The sequence below is a fragment of the Lampris incognitus genome, chromosome 3 (assembly GCF_029633865.1).
Source record: "Lampris incognitus isolate fLamInc1 chromosome 3, fLamInc1.hap2, whole genome shotgun sequence".
Lineage (NCBI taxonomy): Eukaryota > Metazoa > Chordata > Actinopteri > Lampriformes > Lampridae > Lampris > Lampris incognitus.
In genome coordinates this window covers 64,027,812-64,050,955 of record NC_079213.1, presented here as the reverse complement: position 1 = coordinate 64,050,955, position 23,144 = coordinate 64,027,812, and the positions used below count along the sequence as shown (strand labels likewise).

The 23,144-nt window shown below is 50.0% G+C and overlaps 1 pseudogene; it reads right to left on the bottom strand.

Moving 5' to 3' along the window:
• Positions 1 to 7,754: 7,754 nt before the first annotated feature.
• Positions 7,755 to 22,533, bottom strand: LOC130109786 (tripartite motif-containing protein 16-like; annotated as a pseudogene).
• Positions 22,534 to 23,144: the final 611 nt, after the last annotated feature.

Here is a 23,144-nt window from a genome sequence, read left to right as displayed (position 1 = left end):
AGATGCTGAACGTGCTGGACCAAACTGAGTGCTGTGAATACTGATGCATCAGGCCAGTCACATTTGGCTTGACAAAAAGCCCTGACCTCAGCTGCATCACAAGCAAACCCAGATCGCGCACTACTCACTGTTTGGGACTGGCAACTGAGTCTGAAAACATCCTGCACAGAGTCCCCCTCAACCCCGTCGGCTTCCTGAACAAGGGCCGGGTAGGGCTCCCTAAGTAGCCTCTGACTGACGGGCTTGGAAAAAGGGTCGCGACTCAAGGCATCCGCCACCACATTTTTCTTCCCTGGCAGGTGTTTGAGATCGAAAGTGTAAGACGCCAACTTAGACACCCAGCGGATCTCACACGCGTCAAGCTTCGGCTTTGTTAGGAGATAAGTCAGCGGATTATTATCTGTCCAAACGGTGAAGCTTTGACCCTTCAGCCAGTGGCTGAACTTTTCACAAACACTCCACTTCAGCGCCATGAACTCCAGTCTATGAGCTGGATACTTCCGCTGTGAGGCACTGAGGGACTTGCTTGCAAAACCAACAGGTCTGGCCTTGGACTCTCCTCGGGGCACTTGAGACAGCACCGCGCCGAGTCCGTCCAAAGACGCATCGACCGACAAAATGAAAGGCACCTCAAAGTCTGGATGGGCAAGCACCACACACTCCAGTAACATCGTCTTCAACAGATCAAATGCTTCCCCACATTCCACCGTCCAGTCTGCGGAGGTAAGCTTACGGAAGCTGCCATGGGGCTTCTTATCCTTAGCTGACCTCCCCCTCCTCTTTTGTCCAGCTGTAAGGGCGAACAGGGGCTTAGCCACGGAGGAGCAGTTCGGGAGGAAATGCTGGTAGTAAAATACCATACCAAGGAAAGATTTGATCCTACGAACAGAAGGCGTGCACCCATCACCTTCCATGAGATCCTGCACTGTCATGTTGGAGATGACCTCTACTTTGGAGGGATCGACAGACACACCTCCGCCATCAACCACGTGGCCCAAAAACCGCACCCGCTTCTGCAGCAGATGACACTTTTTCGGAGCCAGTTTCAAGTTGTTCTCCCTCAACCTCTGAAACACAGTGCGGAGCCTCGACAGAGCCTCAACCTCTGATGGCGCGAAGACAAGAAGATCATCAAGATAGCACAAAAGCTTTGTGAAGTTCAGATCCCCAAAGATCCCAATCATCATTCTCATGAAGGCTGCAGGGCTATTACAAAGGCCCTGTGGCATGCGATTGTATTCATGCAACCCAAGGGGAGTCGTGAAAGCAGTGTACTTCTTGTCATCTTCATGCATTGGGATGTTGAAGAAGCCAGAGGTGAGGTCCATCGTACTAAAGAGGCAGTTACCACCCAGCGCGGCAAGACAGTCCGACTGGTGTGGCAAGGGATGAGCGTCTTTCAAGGTCCGAGCATTCAGCCATCTGAAATCAGTGCAGATCCGAAGCCCGCCATCCTTCTTCCATACCATAACCAGCGGTGAAGCGTATGCGCTCGAGGACTTCCGGATAATCCCTTTCTCCTCCATATCAGTGAGAACCTGTCTCAACTTCTGATAGTGGGCTGGGGGAACCCTCCTGTAGGGCAAGCGAAAGGGGCGCTCATCCACCAGATGGATGCGATGTGTGTATCCTGTGACCTCGCCACAGTCCAGAGAGTCCCTGGAGAAGATGTCATGGTACTCGGTGAGCAGCTGAGTGAGCTGGGACTTGCATGCCTCACTAACCTGACAGGAGCTGAGGTTAATGTCACTGAGTCCGAGCTCTGACAAACTCCTAGCCGGCTGGACAGGGGGACAGGCACTATCTGTGGCGTTGGACTCATGCCTCCCTGCAACTGATTGCAGTCCCTGGAAAACATTAAAGTCCTCAATCGCCAAGCATGGAAACACATCAGCCAACTTGCAGTTCCTTTTCAGTGTGATGGCTTTGTCAGATGGATTGACAACAGTCATGGGTACCCACCTATCACCCCAGAGCGGTGTGACAAGTCGACCTACGAGGACACTGCGTGGCATGGCCTTGGAGTCTGTCGGCTCCACAACAACAGTGCTTCCAGCTGACATAGGCACCTTAGCAGGAAGTCTGCCCCAGACTAAGTGCTCGTGCCTCGGTAAGAGTGTCACGGCCTGGGTGAGCTTAACAGTACCTATCTTCTCAGGAACTGCACCACCCCTCCAGCGCTCTACATTCGTGAACATGGACAAGAACTGTTCAACGTCAGGACTAGATGGATGTTCCTGTCTGGACGCGATGTCCCAGTACTCAGTACCACTCTTGAGTACATGGGCCACATGTTTAATGACGTTTGTGCCGACTATCAGATCATCATGCTGACCGGGCACGACCAGAGTGGGTATGACAAAGGAAACACCATAAAGCTGCATGTTGAGGTCATAAAAACCATCAGGCCTAGTCTCCAGACCACCGCAGCCAATCAAGACAATGTTCTCTTCAGGCTGCTGCTTCTCAGGTAAAACACCCCCAAAGCGGAGCTTCTCTACTGCATTTTCACTGATATTGCATGACATAGAGCCAGTATCCAACATGCCATTAAGCTGCACACTCTGGTTGACAAGAACAGGAGCATAGAACAAGTCACTGAAAGCCTGAATCCTCTGTGTCGCCTGAATGACCATACGCGAACCCTGAGGTGCTTTGGCACACTTGTCTTCATACAAGTGAGCCAGGTTGGAGAGATCAGTGAGGGATACATCTACATTACCCACACCATCCCTCTCTAGGTGTGGGGTTTAGTAGTTTAACGGACGAGACTGACGACCAGCTCTTCCACCAGGCTGAGAACGGAACTGGTTGGGCGGCTGAGGGTGAGGACAGTCCCTCTTCCAATGACCAGGAGACAAACAGTTTATACATCGGTTCTCCCGGCTGCAGTGGGAAAATGTGGAGTGATCCGGAGACTTACAAACCCTGCACAACCTCTGTGGTGCGTCTGGCACCCGCCCTGCGGCGTTAGCTGGCGGTTGAGTCAGCGTCGGTGTCCGGACTGCAGCGCTAACTGGAACCTGAGTCTGCATTGTGACCAAACGGTCTAGCAAGCTCACCAAACTCCTCATATAGTCATCACCGCCAGAGACAGGTGCGGGAGACGGTGCGGGAGACGGTGTAGGAGACCTTGCACAAACTGGTATAGGAGATGACGCATGAGCCGGGACGGGAGATGGCACCACCGGCACGGTCGTGTTCAAGTCGGGAGCCATGTCGACTACAGGGACATGAACCTGTGAATGGAACCTACGGTAGACGCGCCTGCTTCACGTTGTCCACCTGCAGCAACACGGGACTTCCTCTCCAGCATGTGCTCATCAAGCCTCTCCTGGATCTCGCTAGCAGACCATTTCCCTGCGGACTTGAACTTAAAAACATTGGCAAGAGACTGATCTGGACAGTGTTTGATAAACATCATGCTTACCTCGTGGCTTGGCTCATCAATACTACGGCCCTGCCACTTCAAGCATTCGTCAGCCACCTCCACTGTTTTATTAAGCCTAATCCAATACTCCATAGCGTCCTCACCTGGCTTGGGCAGCGTACTGTAAAAGTCCGCCAGGGGCATGCTCGAGTATGTGAGGTCACTAAAGTGTTGCTTCAGTACATCAAAAATAATGTGGGGGTTCGCTATGTGGTCTACAGATGTGTTGCGCAGCTTTATCCTCACCACGTCCCCTGCTTTCCCCATAAGCTTAGCTAGAATCTCATGTGACTGCTCACTAACTGGAATGGCTCGCTTCCTCAAATACAAAGTCATAAGGCTCTCCCACTCATGAACTGTAAACTTATCAGAGCTATCGCCCCTGAAAATAGGAGGCTCCCTAGCGGCTGTCTGCATTACTACTCTAACACTAGGAGCTGTCTCCAAACGCTGTTCAGCAGACCTAGCACTGTCTGTGTGTGTGTGTGTTTCTAAGCATTTGTGTTTCCTGCAGCTTAGCAGTGATTGACTCTCCTATCTTCTCTGCTAACCGAGTAATGAGCATGGCTAACTCACCCACTGGCTGCTCGCTGTTACCTAGCACAGCCCCTTCGCTGATACCTGGCCTGGCCCGTTCTACGTAGCGTGTGGAGGTGAACTGAGGAGTGCCAAATGTGGTCGGGTCTCTAGGTCCTGGTGCTCTGGTGTCTGGTTCCCCGCCCTCTAAGAGCTGCCCGAAACTCCTACCTACACCTAGCCGTAAACCCCCACCCACATCTAACTGGTACCCCCTCTCCATAGCACACTGGCGATCCAAAAGATCCTGATCAGCAATGTTACCCCCACCTACGTACGAACCACCCTCTGCCATGTTCCTACCTCTAACACTCAGATAAAATAAAAAATAAAATAAAAAAAGTGAAAAGCTCAATTCATTTAAATAATTGAATCTAGAAATCACTAAGAGATTGAAACAATCACACACAATCAACAAATTCACCAATAGATTAATCACATATGCACATATCCAGTAGTTTAGATCAATAGATTATTCACACGAGTCCTTCAATCACATCGACATTAACCTTTTTTTCTTTTTTTTTCGTGTGTTTTTCTTCCTTCAGTATATACAAATGTCCTGTTCACAAGCCCAGTCCATGGTAACCACAGCTATGACTGTCCAGTGTCCACACAGCTCAACTCTAGTCCACTGTAACATGAGCGTACAGTCTATAGAAATACCTGAGGACGTCTGGGGCTTGATGACGACAGCAGCCTCCCGCGGCGAGCAACTGATGTCGCTCTCAGGATCCAGGAGGGTCACGGCACCAATGTAACGGGGGCAGTCCTATGCTGTTCTATGCTGGTCAGCCTGCTGCACGCCCGTCACTCTCATCAGTAGCTCTGCGTTGTGTTCTATTTTCGGTGGGGCCCCAGGTGTTGTGTGGGGCCCTCAGTCTCTCATCATCATCATCATGATCAAGGAAGGAGGGGGGACACACAGGACTCTATTTGGCCCACCTTGCCATTTATTTTGGTTTCAAACCCTTCGACAAACGTCCAGTCCTCCAGCGGGAGCGGTGTTTCTTACGGACGTGGGGGTCGAAGTTCAACCACTGCCCGGACTTCACTCGTGTGCGTTAGAAGGAGAAACCGTCCACGGGACTCCGATGTAAGAAAGGATAAACAAGTATTTTATCCCACAGCTTGCAGTATCTTCTTACAGGGATACTCAAGGTTACGTTCTCCTCAACCAGCAAAACTGTCCTACCGTAAGAAACACGCGTGGCTCGGCTCGATCGCTGCTTGAGACTCCTCCCACAAAACAAAAATGGCCTCTCCCGCGTTCCCTCTTCCGTGTACCCACAAGACCTCTCTCTTAAAGCGACAGTACACGTATATGACGGTCGTTGTAAAACATACATAAAAGTAAATAATGACATAAAATAAATGTAGTAAACACAAATAACAGCACACAGACAGGATTTGGTGATATTTCATACTCAAACAAAATAAAATAAAAAACATTAATTTTAACCTGGTTACATTGGCGACAAAAATTGAAGCTGAAGAGCCTGGAGACCGGGAAGGGTTGGTTCGGCCAAACTAACCAGAGCCAGTGGCCCGTCTGAAAAACCAAACTGTCGCCTCTGCCAGTTTGAAAACATTCCGTTGCAAAGTGCTTGCTGCACAGGCGGGTGGTACTGCTAGCAACGATGCCCTCTCCAACTCCATGGCCCCTAATAAATTCTGCCCACTTGAGCCTTCTTTCTCCTTCCTTCGGGAGTTGGTATACGGTGTAAGACCCCGAAAGCTGGCATCCAAGGACGCACTTTCTATACGCAGGCATAGCATTCACAAGACTTTCAACTGGCTACTTTCAACTAAGGTTACTATACTTTCAACTACTACGTTCAACTGCCTCGGAGTGACAGCTACCGTTACAAGCTTTATTAGGGGACAGACAGGCGAGATTAAGGTTACTATAGTAACCTTAGGTGGGATACGCAAAGGTGTTCTAAATCAATGCAAAGGGAGACGGCGACGTCATCAAGGAAGCCGGCCAAAAAAAAAAGAAAGGAAAACGGGAAAAATACCCAAAAACGGTCTACCTCCGCAAATCAGATCTATACATAGTTCAACACATTTTAACATGTCAACAGCAATACATCTCCCACATTTATAAAGTATTTTGAAGCAAATCTGTAAATTTGGTTACCCTGCTCTTTAAAGTCACACGTCATAAACATTTCTCTAAAACACACAATCATAACGTGAATCCAGTAAATTCTACATGTGAAGCTAAAGGGGATTTCAGAGAGAAAGAGAGAGAAGGGGTAAACTAATGGTAGGGTTAAGTCTTAACACCTCATCTGATCCATCGAGGTTAGTGCTGTTCTGATGTGGATGTTATCATTCAGCGTGTTATGCTCGCGCACCAGAACCTGACCCGTGTGGCGAAACCCAAGACAGACAGACACGAGATGACTTCCAAATCTACAAAGGGAGGTTTTATTGTGGGAGGGAAATGTATGGTGAAAAAAGGCGTTCTGTTAGTGGGATGTGTGAATAAACTATGTGTGGTGTCCCGTGGTTTGCGTGTATAACTATGTGTGAGTGCTTTTAGCCAATGTGTGGTGCGGTATGTAAATGACCAGGAGGTGTTGAAGAAATGTGCGTGCACCTGGCGAGAAAGTCCAGTCCGTGATCCAAGAGGGGTTGTCCGAGAAAGTCCAGGTCCGAGATCCGGGAAGTCCGAGTCCGAAAGGAGGGGTCCAGATAGAGGGACAAGGGGGGAGATCGCAGGAGAGGGCCGGGGAGAAACGTGAAGGTCGCTGGGGACGAGGGAGACGCGGGGAGCCGTGGAAATCGCGGAGGGAGAGTCTTGGGAGGAAACAGAGACACGAAGATAAGACACTGGGGAATAAACAGAATGCAAGGAACGCTGGAGGGCTTGTCAGAACTTTACCGCAGGGTTCAGTACGTCGAAGCACTGAGAGACGTTCTGGGAGGCTTCTTGTAGAAGGCTGCCTGATTGCCACAGGTGTGCCTGATGGATGATGGCAAACACCTGGTGCAGTGCAGCGCTCGTCTCCTCAGAGCGCGAGCCGAGCGCTCGGATGTTTCCGGCACGTCCGAGCTGGGGGAGTGGCTTGAACGTGCCGGGGAGGCAGCTCGGGGCGGTGTAACCACAACACAGCGTCTATCTATTAAACATCAACCACACACAATCTTCCATCTGGATGTTTACACACCATGTTTTTACCTCCCTGTCTGTCTGTCTGAAACACATTCTACTGATTTGAGCAACAACAAACAAGCTGTGAGTCGCTAAATAACATCCATTTAACGTATACTCCTTTCATACATTTTGATTTTCACACTGTTATCTAACAAGAATGAAAAGAAAACACCATCCTGACTACAAAATGTGCTGCAGGATGAAGAAGTTACAATATCGATCATCACTAGTTTGATTTCCTTCACCTCACTCTTCCATAACAACCAACATCTTTACTAAGACTAAAAAAAGCTTTAAAACTGGCTTTATCAGTCTGTGGGTGTGGGGCTGAATTAACCTTCCTTCACTCTCAGTTTGATCAAACCAGATCCATCAGTTGCTGCTTTTTAGCACCTGTTTGGTCCCCCTGGATAAGAACTGAGATTCTTTTGAAAACGAGACAAAGAAATAAAAGTGGTGAAAGAAACCCGTTCACCAAACACGTCTTCCTCTGAGGACAGCTCTGCCCTTTCCACTCGTCAACTATTTCCAATCATATATTTCAAACGCAGAACAAATCCTGACACGTAACCGAGATCTTCCCTACCAGACCTTCATCACCTCTGCAACCGATTCATCATCCCACAGTGCAAGTCCAGGATAGAGAGGCTGAGTGAAAGTGGTGTTGACTTTGTGGAGCAGGGTCGTTGTATCAGAGGCACTGTAGAAAGACAAAACACCTGCCTTGTGGTCCAGGAACACTCCTACTATGGAGGAGGAAGGACCTGACACCTCTGTTTCTACATCATTGTGTCTGAACCAGTAACGACCCCCAGAGCAGATTAACCTCCAGGATTTGTCATTACAACCAAATGCTGAGTCACGTGATGATCTCTTGATGTCTTTGTATGACACTGCTATACCAACATAATCACTAAATGTCACCTCCCAATAACAGCGTCCAGATAAGCCCTCCTTGCACAGCACTTGGCTATAGTCAGTAAACCTGTCTGAATGAGGAGGATAATTCAAGTCTCGTGGTGTCTGCGTCACCTTCCTGTTGTCGTCTGACAGGGAGAGGCGCTGATGGGCAGAGTTCACATCCAGCGTGAGAGGACGACAATCTGAAAGAAAAGAAGTATTAATGTCAACCTGCTGTCATTTACTTAATAATTGTTGTATTTGTATGTTGCAGTGTTTTGCTTACACAGTAAACAGTCTTCTCTGGTCTTTGGTTCTGGTGGCAGTAAGACATCTACAGCAGACGCTGCAACGAAAAGTACAACAAATACAACACATTTATAAACTAGATGAGACTGCAAGTGTACAGGGAGGTTTTTCTGTGTGTTGGTGTGTGTTTTTCTCTATACTCGATATTCCTTTCAGCTACCTGGATATGAAATCCTGGGCCATGTGTGTGTCATGATATGGTCTAGTTTGTCTCTGAGGACAGACACAGCATCAGTCACATCTCTGAAGTAATGCACAGGACGGACAACAATGCTCATTGAGTCCAGAGAACCAGCCGGGAGGGAGAGAGACTTGAATTTCTGGAGTGAGAGAAAGAGAGACAGAGAAAGAGGAAGAGAGAAAGAGAAAGAGAGACAGAGAAAGAGAGACAGAGAAAGAGAATGTAGTTAAATGCTGTGTCTCGAACACACGACGCCTCATCAAACACGTCTCTCACAAAACCGTCTCCATCTGGCTGTGTGGGTCAATGAGCTGACTAGGACATGTTGGACTTCAACTCACTCTACCAACTCATCTTCATCTATGTGAGAGCGTAGTCCTGCGTGTTTGTTGATAAAGCAATAGGAGAAGATGTTCGGTCTCAAAACCATCCGTTTTATTTAGCAGTAAATGGATAAAGCATACAGAGCTCTGGGTCTAGATCTTCCTATCCCTGACAAACAACAGATTGTGTCAGTTCACGAAGTCTGACTCCCTCTCCTTTCCCTGACCCAGTCTTTATACTATACAAAGTGTTGACTGAATATGGATGTGTGTGATCTTCTTTCTGATTGGTCCGTTCATCTGACTCCGTTTCCGCCTCACTGATATCCGGACTCCAGGTAATCTTCTTCTCCATCTGTGTTGCAGCTGCCGTCGTAAAATCCTGTTCCTATCTCTGAAACCACAAATCACAGCACATTTCGTCTCCACTCCCCCCTGACCACAACACTTCCAGTGTTCCCCTTCCCATTCAGAGTCGCCAACCCTATCCAAGGTCAGCGACCCTCACACCTTCCATGGAGATAGACATCTTGTCTCTACTCCCCCTTGACCACAACACCCTTATTGCTCCCTTTGTTATTCAGAGTCGCTAACCTTATCTAAGGTCAGTGACCCTCACACCTAATTTACTCTGCATTCCTCTGTCTGCTAACATACTCAGTACTTTTCCACTGCCACTATAGACCCTCATGTCCTTGTAACAAGCCCTGTTCCTCATGCATATGTTTTCCCAATGATTAATATATCCTTATATCCCTTATTCCAATTAACACGTTGTAATCATCATTATTAAACATCACACCATTACATTTATCTACAGACACCAAGTACAGATTGTGGCTCATCACCTTTACTACAAATCCTTTCCCATCTTTCCTGAACCTCTCCACAGAACAACAAGAAACAGAAGAGTTACGTTTGTACCAAGAATCACTATTATTTCATGAAAGATAAAAGTCCCACACAACCATCGGCGTCGCCAGGTCATTTTGCCGGGGCTTCAGCCCCAACGTTTTGAGTGTCGCCCCGAATATAATTTTAAATGTAAGCCTATGTGAAGCCCGACACAACACGTAACGTGTGTGAATGTCCAATAATCTTCGTCACATAACAGCCTATCCAAATAAATGCAGGTCTCTAAACTAACGCTGTGTGTGTGTGTGTGTGTGTGAGGGAAATATAATTTAATATTCCAGTAAACTAATGTTAACATAAATACACGTATCTTTTTTCTCTCATCTGGTACTGTAGCATGTCAATAAATGTTTAATGATAGCAGTTGTGAAGTATTCTGCTTCTACTCAATACTACTACTAATTACTAACAACTACTAATATTTTAACATCACAATTCATAATTAATATGGGGAGTAAACAACACCTGAATGAAATGGATGTGGTCGTCAGTGTGTGACAGCTGCTCCAGCTCAGAATCGCTCCTCCTCCACTCTTCCATCTCCTCCTCCAGCTGCAGGAGAAGCTCTTCAATCTGACTGACTGCAGTCTTCTCCTGGGCTCTGATGAGCTCCTTCACCTCGCTGCGCCTCCTCTCAATGGAGGCCATCAGCTCAGTGAAGATTCTCTCACTGTCCTCCACTGCGGTCTGTGCAGAGCTCTGTCAGTAGAAAGATACAAACACCTGGTAAAGAACCTGCATTTCGTTTAAGAAGAAGGACCAGATAGATCCTAAATGTACATGTGACTAATATGAACTTCTATTCCAGTCCTTTCTTCCACCTCTGATGCATTTTAAACTGTATTTGTATCACACTTTATTTAAATAGATAGCTACAAATCCCTTAGCAAATAAACTCAACCGATGAAAATAAGACAATAAAACAAAAAGGGTGAGATAGGGTGAAAGATAAAACATGAGGCAAAACACCTTGTGCAACTACTGGGCTGCGAACATTGTAAAACTTTTCCATTGGACATTTACATATGAGAATCAACAGGGCACAGATTGGGTTCACATGGAGCTCTTATCCAATTCTTTACCGATATTCGCCTCTCCACTACCACATAATCCTAACATACAAATAACAAACCTGGTGGTTAAAGCTTCACTTAGGATATGGCTCCAGTTTAGGAGGCATTTTGGATTAAAGCCTGCTAGCGGTCTTTTCCCAGTAGCAAATAATCAGTTCTTCTCGTCATCTGTGTTAGATAACGCATTTCAACATTGGCATAGACATGGACTGGTGTTTTTCTGTGATGTATTTAAAGACGGAACATCCACCTCATTTGAAACACTTACCAAAGACCATAACATACCCACATCCCATTTTTTTAGACACCTTCAAATCCGTAGTTTTGCCAAGAAAGTGTTTCCCTCATTTCCGTATCTGCCACCCAGGAACCAATTAGATGTTATTCTAGAGATAGATCCCTTTGGGAAAAAACGGGTCTCTATAATTTACACACTGATAAAGGGATTGAAACAGATATCCTGGGACAAAACAAAAACTACATGGGAGAGAGAGCTGGGTGTAGAGCTTTCTGAGGAGGCATGGCGGGACAGCTTAACTCATATACATACGTCCTCATTGTGTATACCACGTGGGTTCATTCAGTTTAAGGTGCTTCACCATCTTCACTACTCAGGGGACAAGCTTGCCAAAATCTTTCCCACCACAGACCCTGGCTGTCCGAGGTGCAGCCATAGTCTAGCCTCGGTGGGACACATGTTCTGGGCATGCCCCTCCCTCAGCAGTTATTGGGGACAGATATTTAATGTATTCTCACATATCTGTAAACAGACCATAAACCCTGATTTTCACACAGCCAACTTTGGCATACCGCCACCTAACTGTAAGGTCACAACTTTGCAGGCAAATGCTCTAGCATTTGCCTCATTACTAGCACGCAGACTTATCCTATTTAACCAGAAGTGGAATAAAGCTCCATCGTTTTTGCAGTGGTTGAGGGAGGTGCTGTCCTTTCTACCTTTAGAAAAGCTCCGATATAAAATATGTAAAACCCGCAAAAACTTTACTTTGACCTGGAGTCCTTTCATAGACTTTATTGAAGGTTTTCCCTTTTATTGAATTTACTTTTTATTTACCTGGTTTTAACGACATACTTATAGATATATGTGTACAACGTTATATCGTCTTCAAAAATATTGTTATTATGTGGAATTGGAATAAGAAATCCCTGCATAGTCCTTTTTTTCCCTTTTCTTTTTTTGAGCCTTGGGGGGGAGGGGGGATTCCTACACGTTTATTTTTTTCTTTCTTTTTTGTTGTTGTTGTTGTTCATGTGCCTTGTATACCCGTTCCAAAAAACTTGAAAATAAAGTAAAAACCTTGTGCAAACATTTAGTTCAAGTTGGGACTCTCCTCACCCAACAGAATATATCTGTTCCATCATCTCTGCCAACCCTCGCTAGGAGAGAGGCCAACATGGGCACATTTGTCAGTTTACCAGTAGGGATGCACCGAAATGAAAATTCTTGGCCGAAATTGAAAACCAAAAATGAGGAAACAAAGGCCAAAAACCGAAAACCGAAACACCGAAAGAAATGATAATGTCAATTATTAGAACCATTGCATTTATGGCTATGACTGTGTACTAACCTCACTAAAATCAAGGCATTGCAATTCAAAGAATAAATCAATTACAAAAGTATGAAAATATTTATTTAGCACTGACATTACAACAATGCACAATATAAATTAAAATTCAAAACAAAATGTTTAACTTGACCCCACTCATGTATACATTAAATAATAATGTACAGGCCTATAACTGACTGGCCTGCTGAAAGATTGTAAAATTAAATATGTTCTCTCACAAAAACATAAAGTGCATTTAAGTCAAGTGCCTTTTAAATTTTTCTCTGTAGGACTACTACAACAAAGTGCATTCAGAACAAGTGCAACTGCTGAAAGATATAACAATATTTTCTCTGTAGGCCTACAACATAACAGTGTATCTGTTGTGGTTACACCGCCCCGAGCTGCCTCCCCGGCACGTTCAAGCCACTCCCCCAGCTCGGACGTGCCGGAAACATCCGAGCGCTCGGCTCGCGCTCTGAGGAGACGAGCGCTGCACTGCACCAGGTGTTTGCCATCATCCATCAGGCACACCTCTGGCAATCAGGCAGCCTTCTACAAGAAGCCTCCCAGAACGTCTCTCAGTGCTTCGACGTACTGAACCCTGCGGTGAAGTTCTGATAAGCCCTCCAGCGTTCCTTGCTTTCTGTTTATTCCCCAGTGTCTTATCTTCGTGTCTCTGTTTCCTCCCAAGACTCTCCCTCCGCGATTTCCACGGCTCCCCGCGTCTCCCTCGTCCCCAGCGACCTTCACGTTTCTCCCCGGACCTCTCCTGCGATCTCCCCCCTTGTCCCTCTACCTGGACCCCTCCTTTCGGACTCGACTTCCCGGATCTCGGACCTGGACTTTCTCGGACAACCCCTCTTGGATCACGGACTGGACTTTCTCGCCAGGTGCACGCACATTTCTTCAACACCTCCTGGTCATTTACATACCGCACCACACATTGGCTAAAAACACTCACACATAGTTATACACGCAAACCACGGGACACCACACATAGTTTATTCACACATCCCACTAACAGAACGCCTTTTTTCACCATACATTTCCCTCCCACAATAAAACTCCCCTTTGTAGACTTAGAAGTCATCTCGTGTCTGTCTGTCTTGGGTTTCGCCACACGGGTCAGGTTCTGGTGCGCGAGCATAACAGAACGTCGAAGCCATTATGGACCCAGGCAAACCCAAGGAGCGGACGGTCCCTGTGACGCCCCTGAGCCCCGTCCCCCTAGAGGCAGTAGTAAGAAGTCACAGTTGCCAACTTGCCTCTCTCTGCTCAGAGCTTACTACTGCCTTCACCCGTGTCACCGGAGAGATCAGCGATCTTCAGTCCGGCTCCCAGGCCGCGACGAGCACGTTAGATGCCCTCACCGCGCAGATCGCTGCACTCTCCACAGCGGTCTCCAGGATGAGCGACCACCCTGCCCTGGCCTCGGCCTCTGCCCCCAGCTCGGCCTCCGGCTTCCCCGTTCCTGGTCCCGACGTTCCCCCTCCGAGTCAACCCCCACTGGACCCCCGGTGCGAGCCTAACCTCCCCTGCCCCAAGGCCTTCGGTGGGGAGTTCGAGCTGTGCAGGGGTTTCCTTGGTCAGTGTGAGCTCCTGTTCAAACACCAGCCAGCTAGGTATAGGACAGGAGAGACCAAGGTAGCCCTTGTCATGTCCCTCCTCACCGGCAAAGCCCTCAGCTGGGCCATAGCGGCGGTAGGCCATACCGAGCAGCTCGCCTCGGACTATGGTGCCTTCCGCCGCGAGTTCAATCTGGTGTTCGACCACCCAGCTGACGGGCAGGACGCTGCCGGCGCCTCCATTCCATCCAACAGGGAGCCAGGTCGGTGGCCGAGTATTCCCTGGAGGTAAGGATACTCGCGGCAGACAGTGGGTGGGATGACCCTGCGCTCAAGAGCGCGTACAGGAGGGGGCTGAGCGAGCCCATCAAAGATCTTATCGTTCGGGACCGCCCTGCCTCCTTCAACGAGCTCGTCGCCCTCCAGATTGACGAACGGCTGCGGGAGCGGCGCCAGGAACGCGCCCCGCGCGCTGGCCCCTCCCATAGACCAACCCCCGTCCGTCCTATCGGTGCCTTCCCTGGGTCATCGTCCCGTGGGCTCTCTCCACCCTCACACTCCCCCTCGCAACCCTGGGTGGCTTCTGGATCCAGGCCGGAGGAGGAGCCCATGCAGTTGGGTCGGTCACGGCTCCCGCTGGAAGTTGGGGAGCAGAGGATGCATGGCCACCTCTGCCTCTACTGCGGGAGGTCGGGCCACTATATCAAGGCCTGCCCGACTCGCCCAAAAAGACCCGGCTCACTAGTGAGGGGTGTCCTAGTGAGTCTGACGACCCTTCCTCAGCCCCAGCCCAAGAAGGAGCACAACCACCTCTTTCCGGTCACTCTCACCTGGGGTAACCGCTCACTGTCTGTTGGTGCACTCCTGGATTCGGGGGCGGACGAGTGTTTGATGGACACCTCGCTGGCCCGGCAGGCCGGCATTCCACTCGTCCCCCTAGACACACCCCTCACAGCCCAAGCCCTAGATGGACGTTCACTAGGTAAAATCACACACAGCACTGCTTCCCTCACCCTCACTCTTTCGGGTAATCACGTGGAAGCTATCCGTTTCTTGGTTTTGCGCGCCCCTGGTGTTAGGAAGACCGTGGTTGGAACGGCACGATCCCTACATCTCTTGGTCTACTGGGCGGATTTTGGGTTGGAGCGTTGCGTCTCATGCCAACTGCCTTCGCTCCGCCCACTCCCCGTCCAGCGGCCTCAGACCCGTGCCTCCTCCCACGGATCTCACTGGTGTTCCTTCCATTTATCACGATTTAGCCCCTGTATTTAGTAAAGAAAGTGCACTTTCCTTCCCCCCTCACCGTCCCTATGATTGTGCCATAGATCTCTTTCCCGGGGCCGCCCTTCCCACCGGTCGGTTGTATAACCTCTCCGTCCCAGAGAAGGAGGCTATGCGCAATTATATCACAGAGTCCCTGGCCTCAGGAATCATAAGGCCCTCGTCTTCCCCGGTGGCGGCGGGCTTTTTTGTGGCAAAGAAGGAGGGCAGCCTGAGGCCTTGCATAGATTATCGAATGTTAAATAATATCACGGTGAAAAATAAATACCCACTCCCCCTTATGAGTTCCACGTTCGAGCCACTCACTCACGCCACGGTGTTCACGAAGCTGGACCTGCGCAGCGCGTACCACCTGGTGCGCATCCGGGAAGGGGATGAATGGAAGACGGCCTTCAACACCCACCTAGGGCATTTCGAGTACCTCGTTATGCCCTTCGGCCTCACCAACGCCCCGGCCGTCTTCCAGGCATTGGTCAACGACGTGCTCCGGGACATGCTGAACACGTTCGCGGTGGTGTACCTGGATGACATACTCGTGTTCTCCAGGACTGAGGAGGAATACCACCAGCATGTCCGCCTGGTCCTCCAACGGCTGCTGGAGAACAGGCTCTTCGTGAAAGCCGAGAAGTGCGTGTTCCACTCCGCCTCCGTGGAGTTCCTTGGCCACATCGTGGAGAAGGGGCTCGTCCGCACTGACCCCAGGAAGACCCGAGCGGTGGAGGAGTGGGCACGGCCCACCAACAGGACGCAACTCCAGCGCTTCCTGGGGTTTGCAAACTTCTACCGGCGCTTCATCAGGGGGTTCAGCCGTGTGGCCGCCCCCCTCACTGCACTCACCTCCAACCTCCGCCCCTTCTCCTGGACCTCGGAGGCGGAAGCCGCCTTCTTGGCCCTGAAGAGGCTGTTCACAACGGCTCCGGTGCTCGCCCACCCGGACCCGTGCAGACAGTTCATCGTGGAGGTGGACGCATCGGACACGGGCATCGGAGCCGTCCTCTCCCAGCGGTCGGAGGAGGACCAGAAGATCCACCCGTGCGCCTTCTTCTCCCGGCGTTTCAGTCCTGCGGAGAAGAATTATGACATCGGCAACAGGGAGTTGCTGGCCGTCCACGCCGCCCTAGAGGAGTGGAGACACTGGCTGGAGGGAGCAGGGCAGCCGTTCATCGTATGGTCCGATCACAAAAACCTGACCTACGTGTGGACGGCTAAGAGGCTCAACCCCAGGCAGGCGCGCTGGGCTCTCTTCTTCAGCCGGTTCGACTTCACCCTCACCTACCGCCCGGGCACCAAGAACGTCAGGGCAGACGCCCTCTCCCGTCTGTTTCCCGAGGGGTCCCCTGACGCCCCAGACACCATCCTTCCCCCGGCCCGGGTGGTGGGCGCCGTCACCTGGGCCATCGAATCAGTGGTGAGAAGGGCCCAGCGCTCCCATCCCGACCCAGGCAATGGACCCCGGAACCGGCTATTTGTGCCTCCCTCTGTCCGGCCCCAGGTGCTGGAGTGGGGCCACTCCAGCCATCTTGCCTGCCACCCCGGTGTCTACCGAACGGCGGCCTTCATCCGCAGGGGTTTCTGGTGGCCCACCATGGAGGCAGACACCAGAGAGTTCGTGGCAGCCTGCACCACCTGCGCCCGCAGCAAGGCTCTCCATCGCCCTCCAGCAGGTCTCCTGCGCCCCCTTCCTGTCCCCGGCCGACCTTGGTCCCACATTGCCTTGGACTTTGTAACTGGCCTCCCCGTGTCCCAAGGCAATGACACCATCCTGACCATTGTCGACCGGTTTTCCAAGGCCGTCCATTTTGTTGCCCTCACCAAACTCCCCTCTGCAGCCGAGACGGCGGACCTTCTCGTCTCCCACGTCGTCCGACCTCATGGGATTCCCCTGGACATTGTCTCTGACCGTGGTCCCCAGTTCACTTCGAAGGTATGGCAGGCCTTCTGTAAGGGGATTGGGGCCACGGTCAGCCTCTCCTCCGGGTATCACCCCCCAGACCAATGGGCAGGCTGAGCGGGCCAATCAAGCCCTGGAGGCGGCTTTGCGTTGCGTTACCACCAGCAACCCCGCCTCCTGGAGCAAGTACCTGCCCTGGGTGGAGTACTCGCTCAACTCCATGGAGAGTTCGGCTACCGGTTTGTCCCCCTTCGAGTGTTCCCTGGGCTATCAACCCCCTCTGTTCCCCCATCAGGAGTTGGAGGTAGCGGTCCCGTCCACGAGGGCCCATCTCCGCCGATGCCGGCGCGTTTGGAAGACCGCCCGGGCCGCTCTGTTGCGAGCTACAGAGCGGGCCCGGCGCAGCGCCAACCGGCGGAGAGTGCCGGCCCCAGCTTATCGACCTGGCCAGAGGGTATGGCTCCTGGCCCGGGACCTGCCCCTCCCTACCCTCAACCGGAAGCTGGCTCCCCGCTACGTCGGTCCCTACACCATCGACCGCATCGTCAACCCTTCGGCGGTGCGTCTCCATCTCCCTACCTCACTCAAGATCCATCCCGTCTTCCATGTCTCGCGCCTCAAACCGGTAGCCACCAGCCCCCTGTCTCCCCCTGTTCAAGCTCCTCCACCCCCCAGGGTCCTCGACGGTGGTGACATGGTCTGGGATGTCGACCAGCTGCTCGCCGTACGCCGCCGGGGGCGTGGGTACCAATACCTGGTGGACTGGGTTGGCTATGGGCCCGAGGACCGCAGCTGGGTTCCCCGGTCCTACCTGGCCGACCCCGCACTCCTGGAGGAGTTCTATCGGGCCCACCCCAACGCCATCGGACGGTCGCCCGGTGTCTCCCGTAGGAGGGGGGGTCCTGTTGTGGTTACACCGCCCCGAGCTGCCTCCCCGGCACGTTCAAGCCACTCCCCCAGCTCGGACGTGCCGGAAACATCCGAGCGCTCGGCTCGCGCTCTGAGGAGACGAGCGCTGCACTGCACCAGGTGTTTGCCATCATCCATCAGGCGCACCTGTGGCAATCAGGCAGCCTTCTACAAGAAGTCTCTCAGTGCTTCGACGTACTGAACCCTGCGGTGAAGTTCTGACAAGCCCTCCAGCGTTCCTTGCATTCTGTTTATTCCCCAGTGTCTTATCTTCGTGTCTCTGTTTCCTCCCAAGACTCTCCCTCCGCGATTTCCACGGCTCCCCGCGTCTCCCTCGTCCCCAGCGACCTTCACGTTTCTCCCCGGACCTCTCCTGCGATCTCCCCCCCTTGTCCCTCTACCTGGACCCCTCCTTTCGGACTCGACTTCTCGGACCTGGACTTTCTCGGACAACCCCTCTTGGATCACGGACTGGACTTTCTCGCCAGGTGCACGCACATTTCTTCAACACCTCCTGGTCATTTACATACCGCACCACACATTGGCTAAAAACACTCACACATAGTTATACACGCAAACCACGGGACACCACACATAGTTTATTCACACATCCCACTAACAGAACGCCTTTTTTCACCATACATTTCCCTCCCACAATAAAACTCCCCTTTGTAGACTTAGAAGTCATCTCGTGTCTGTCTGTCTTGGGTTTCGCCACACGGGTCAGGTTCTGGTGCGCGAGCATAACAGTATCAAAACAAAGATTGCCATAGCCTGTAGGCATTTAACAACAACAAATGCACCAAGAATTGTGGATGTGCAAAGTGGAAAACTAGTATTTTAACAATAGACACACGCCCATTCTACTTATTGAGGTAAAGTGGCAGGTTTTTCTTGATGAAGAGTAGCTTCTCTGCTTTATCACAATGAAGTCTGTTCCTCTTCTCATCAAGAACATGAGCTGCAGCACTGAACAGTCTCTCGCTGTCAGTGCTTGTGCACGGAGCATACAAGTACATGCGTGCCATCTTTGCCAGGTCAAGAAAGCTTCCATGGTTATTTCTCCAGTAGGCAAGAGGGTTATCACTTCTGGAGATGGGGACTTCAGACAGATAACCATCCAACTGTTGAGCGGTTGAGCTTGTTGTCTGCCTGATATTTGAGAACGATAAAGGGCCAGTACGTAAACATTTTTATCAAATAAAATAAAAACTGTCTAGCAGAAAAATAAAATCATCTGATAGTCACACATAGTAAGTCAGAACAGAATAGCCTTCCTATTATTTGGGGCACTCTGTTGCAGGATCTTATTGAACATATCAGAGAAGGAAGGTGCATGCCCCTCATCTGGTGCAGAGACGAGTCCTTTTTTCTGCGCTCTGCTCTCCTGCTGCACTCTGCTCTCCTCCCGCGCTGTGCGCTGGTCCGTCTCCAAGCGGGTTGTCCGCATCCATCACGGCCTGGATCATTAAACGTGCGCGCTGCTTTAATCCCACATGCAAGTAATGATCCTTATAACGCGGATCAAGTACAGTCGCGATGAAGTGCAGAGGATCCGAATAGATCTCAGTGAAACGTGTGTTGACAGACTCTAAGAGTGTGCTTTTCATTGTTTTCACTCCGTGGTCCATCTCAACCTCTTTGCTTAGAAGACGCTTTAGTGCCGCAATTAACAGAATAACGTCTGCTACAGATACATCAGCGGAGCTGATCTCTTTAGTTAACTGCTCAAAGGGGGCAAGAAGAGAGAGAATGTTCTCTATTAAGACCCACTGGTGTGAAGTGAATGTCGCGGGGAGCTCGTGATCCACGCTGTGTGCAGCCAAGACTCGCTTTTGCGCAAAGAGGCTTTCCAGCACGTAAAAAGTGCTGTTCCAGCGTGTACTCACGTCTTGTTGAAACCGTTTTATTGGTGTTCAAAACTGATCTTGCATAGACTGTAAGCGGGAATAGGCTAGCTGAGAATGTTTAAAGTGGCCAACAATTATTCTGCCTATAGCCAATACGTCTTTTACGCTGCGCTGAGACAACACTCCCTCATTCACAGCCAGATGTAGTGTGTGGGCCATGCACCGTATTACTTTCAGCTGGCTGTCTTCTATCGCCTTTGCCATATTTCTTGCATTGTCACTGACTATGGCATGCACTTTAGATCGGTCGATATGCCAGGTGTCGAACATATTGGCGAATGCAGCAGAAATGGCTGCTGCTGTATGTGACCCTCTAAACTCTTGTGAATGGAGCAGAATCTTTTGCAGCTTGAAATCTGTATCGATCCACTGTGCGGTTAGACTGAGCATACTGGTGAGGCTGACGTCTGAGCTCCATATGTCGGTCGTGAAACTGATAGCTGTAATATCTGATGCTATAAGCTCATGGACATGAGTTGCAACAACATTAAACAGCTCAGGTAAACACACGTCTGAGAAATGCCGTCTGCTTGGCATGGCATAACGGGGCTCAATGTGATCAATCAGCCTACGAAATCCCACATCTTCTACGACAGAGAACGGCCGATCATCTAAGGCAATAAACTCCATAATTTTTTGTGTTATGCTCTTTGCCTTAGCACCATCACTGGAAAACTTTCTTGCCTTTTCAAATAAGTCCGCTACAGACGGAGCGGGCGTGCTCGGATTGACTTTTCTTTTCTGCGCCGCATTCTTCTCATATTCAGAATGGCAATAGGGATGTTTGGATTTCAGGTGATAAATTAAACCCGACGTGGAGAAACTCTTTGCAGACACACCCCCTCTTGAAATTTCAGCATTGCATGTTTTGCAAATCGCTATCCGTGGGTCTTTCTCCGAGATATTGAAATACGTCCACACCGCAGACATGTTGGCTCTTATCCAGATAACCGTGTGCTGGCTGCGCTTTTTGCTTGCGTCATCACAATTCTGTTTCGGCCTTGTTGTTTCGGTGATTTAGGTCTTTCAGCCGAAAACCGAAAATGCACTTTTGGGCCATTTTCGGCCGAAAATTTTCGGTGGCCGAATTTTCGGTGCATCTCTATTTACCAGACAAACAATAGCACACACTTTAGTCCATTTTCTTCACCTTCAGATCCTCCACAGCCTGTCTCAGCTTCTTAATCTCCTTCTCTCTCTCCTGGACTCTGCAGGGCTTTCTGGCGACTAACATCCAGCCGTTTCTGGAAGAAAACATACCAAAACATTGCAGCTGGGCAAACGGAGAATAAAGAGGGAAGCATTTCTGTGTCGGTAAGTAGTTTTTAAGGTAACACAGGGAGCCTCGGCTTTTAGATGTGCTGAATATTCTGTGTTGAGAAACTGAATGTTTTCCATATACAAACCAAACCTATTCTGCATGTAACCTCACAGGACTGCCTCTTGTTTGTTGGTGATCAACAAGTTGTGGTGGTCCTACCTGTATCTCAGCCCTTTCTGCTGCAGCTGACACTGTATCGTGTCCCTTATGTTCATCCATGATGCACAGATAGCAGATACACTGCTGGTCTGTACGACAGTACACCTCCATCAGCTTGTCATGACTGGAGCACATCTTCTCCTGCAGTCGGGCCGTGGCAGAGACCAGCTTGTGCTTCTTCAGCACAGGAACAGTGTAGTGAGGCTGGAGGTGAGTGGAGCAGTAGGAGGCCAGGCACACTGAACAGGTCATAAGCGCATTGTGGGGTTGAGTCCCTGTGCAGAAATCACAGGCCACATCTGTGGGGCCAGCGTAGGACACATCTGCAGAGGGAGAGGCCTGCTGGTTCCCTGTTGTCTTCAGATTCTCCACAATCTGAAATATTAAAATCCTGTCTTAAAGGAATTATCTGCTGTGGTCATGATAAAATGTACTACTACTACGATCACTACTTATGATGATAATAATGATAACAAAGAAAATGTCATCATCAACATCACTACAATGCTGCTGTTGTTAAGTTAGAATGAAGTGAGGAACAAAACAGAGAAACGTCAGTAATAAATAAGATATGGGAAAACAGTAATATAAGTGTAACCCCGGTGTAAATACACCACAGATAAGTTTCAGTTAATATGTACATAGCAGTAGACATGCCATAATTTCTACACCAAAAGTCTATGTCACTTTAAGTATGTTGCCTCACAACAGTTAGGGGGCGGGGCCAACGGGTCGTGCGGGGAGAGCAGAGCGGAAGACGAGAGCCTGCTGGCACTCGGCCATGAGGGTTTGAGTGTATTATGCCCTAAAGTTGTTTTTTGCTGACAGTTTTGACTGCTGATATTATGTTTAGCTGCCAGCTAACATGTCTCGTCCAAGTGTATACTGCCACATGCTACTTAGCGGCTACTTAGCGCCCCTGCTAATGTATGCTAACCCTGCATGGGCGAACATTGAGGCTGCACACAGCGTCACCAGACAGCGCACCGTGTGACCGGGAAAGCACGGCTGCACCTCTGGCAACGAGGGAGCTCCACTGTTTCCCCTCTTCATCACCTCTAGGACCGAGGGGGATTTTCCTTCACCATAGTCATCGCCGGAACAGATGACGTGAGACCGGACATTAAAGGGCAGAGACCTTTGACTTTTAATCAGGGGTGAGTCACCCACGGTTACCGTGCTCAAACCCAGCTCCCATCGGGCCTGCAACGGGGTTGTTTATTTGTTTATTGCTGGCTTTTGTTTTTATTTCTATTAAGTGGGCCCACACCAGTGAATACTTAAAGGCCCAAACATACTCGGGCGGAATGTACGCAGAGCGGACTCCGCCAGACTAAAAGCGGACATCCGCAAGCCCTGTGCGCGCAAAACTCAGGTGCAACAACCTAAACGACCCCTGTGTAAACAAGGAACTAAACAATGGTTCCTAACAATAGTTCCTATTGTTACAATGCATATGTAGAGCCAAACATGGTCAATACGGCAATACTCACAGGCTGCATTGTGTGGTATGTCACAGGAAGCTCGTTCCAAGTTTTAAGAATCAGCTGGTCTTCAGGTTGAAGATTTTTCATTTCTGTCTACTTGTGTTCCCTCGCCAGCTCTGCTCGCTGTCGCGCAAGACTTTCCAACTCTCCATTAAGTAACTTGAACTTACTCATCCA